Below are 2,385 nucleotides of genomic sequence, written 5' to 3' on the forward strand. Positions count from 1 at the left end.
GAGAGAGAGAGAGAGAGAGAGAGAGAGAGAGAGAGAAAGAGAGAAAGACAAAGACAATGAAAGAGACAGACACAGAAAAAAGGAGAGAGAATAGAGAATTTTGTTTCAAGGAAAACTGCTAAGAAGAAATTTTTTCCAGTATATCAGCACAAACGCAAACGTAGGTTAAGCTGTGGTGAAAGCTTGATAACGTGATCTACATAGATAAACAGACTCTCATTTTGAATTCTGTATTTGATATTCAAGGGCAAACGCAACAGAGAAAAACCACAAGCAGGGCAATACGACCCGAATTTGACAACCGGTGTCGGCCCATATGAAATTAATCTTGAGGATGTGACGTTATCTATCCTAAAATATCACTGCAGATTTATTCTATTCTGGTTGTTTAGTAACGAAAACACGATTCAATGCAATTCACAAGAAGGCTCACCTGGAAATGAGTTCAACATTATAAACAGCTACAGTGTTGTGAAATGTTTATATAACAAAAATGCAAACATTCAGAGGAGGCGAATGTCTTCATTCAACAACGTAAACGTAACATTAAATTTCGAGCCAACGGCCGAATCTTTACGTTGGCATTTTTCTCGCAAGAAATGGCAGTTAAATCTTATCTTAGATAAATAAATTAAGCATTGGATGATAATTTAGTCCCTGATTTATAAGAATACGGGACGGACACACCTGGAACCTGTTCGATCATGTCACTTCGCTCAGGGATATAATTGTGTTTACATGCGTGCCTGTATGTGTGTGTGTGTTTGTGTATAGATAGATAGATAGATAGACACACTATAATATTTATAGCATTAAAGCCTCAAGAAATAGCATAAGGCGGGTTTGAGAATGTAATGCTTATAATAGGTCGCTGTTGTTCTTCAAAGTGTGATATAATCTACCTGTTCATGTCATTAACGATGGCTGGTGAATGACTGCGCTAGTCATGGAGCGTTTAGTTTCGTTGTTTTACTTTGAGTTGAGACCCATCCCGATCGCATTTACCTTTCATCTCTATAAAGTCGATTACATAAGGATACGAGCTGGAGAAAAGGGATTGATTCGCTTAACTCAAACGCTTTTGTTTTTGGTTGTTTTTTTAATACTAATTTGTTCCTTATTTCTTGCAAGTAGAAGAAATCATCATCAATCTAATTTGCAAACCAAGTTCATCCAGTATTTTTTGTTCCTTTTTGTTCGTCGTCCCTTGAGGCTCGATAATAATAGAAAACAAATAAAAAGAAAACATCTAAAGTAAGTGAGATGATATCTTAGCTGTTTCAATGTAATTTGTTGATCATCTGAATCTATAACATCGCGATATCAGTGTGTTTGGTCGCACTTGGCTGCTACTAACTCCAGATTAATAAGCGGGGACAACGCTGTAATAGCATTTAGCATAAACAAAGATGATGATCATCATCATGATGGCGGCGGCGATAATAATGACAATGATGATGATGATGATGGTGATGATAAGAACAACAAAAGCAAAAATGATGACATCACAGTCATCAATAACAATGTACATCGAACATATTTTGTAAGGATTAACTCCTATATTCCTCTTCAGTTATAGAATTTTATCTTTTACTTTTTACTTATTTCAGTCATAGATTATTATTATTATTATTATTATTATTATTATTATTATTTGTACATTCATCGTTCCATGTCTAAGTTGAACCTATATTCTACAATTGCCAATACATGGATAGATCTGAAAAGACTTCGTGAAAAGGGATCAAATATTCATTCCTTTCAAGTGATCTTTTCCTCTTCCTCCTTCACTTCCCCCTGCTTCATCTCTTTTTTTTTCCTTTTGCTTTGCTTTCTCCTTCCTCCTTTTCATTTCTCCCCTTTTTTTCTTATTCCTCTAACCTATAATCCTCATTCTCTTGAGGTGTTTATTCGAAATCAACATTCTTTGATCGATATTCTTTGTGTTTTCTTTTCTTTTTCTCAGCTATGAACATATTCCGTTGAAGTCAGAGGGATTAGTAAACTATTGTCCTTTTTCGTGTAGCCCTTAAGATATTACTATGGCTATGATATTAAAATCTCCTCCGAGAAACATTAGGAAAATATTAAAATAGAAAAATATACACGTAATATTAACAACAGCAACAATAAGAAGAAAAAACAATAACAATAAAAGTAACAATAATAATAGTGATGATGATGAGACCTCCGTGGGGTTAGCAATGACAATAACACACTGAAAAAAATATATAAAACAAAGAGGGTAAAAACAACAGAAATTATCAAACCCCGTTTTTTTTTTTTTTGTTAACACGAAGAATATACATCTCGTAAAACAATACAAATGAAATAAAAGTAACAACAATAAATTTACTATAAGAATAATAAAGCAACGCGAAGAAA

This window comes from Octopus bimaculoides, chromosome 15 (genome assembly GCF_001194135.2).
Source record: "Octopus bimaculoides isolate UCB-OBI-ISO-001 chromosome 15, ASM119413v2, whole genome shotgun sequence".
In the NCBI taxonomy this organism is placed as follows: Eukaryota; Metazoa; Mollusca; class Cephalopoda; order Octopoda; family Octopodidae; genus Octopus; species Octopus bimaculoides.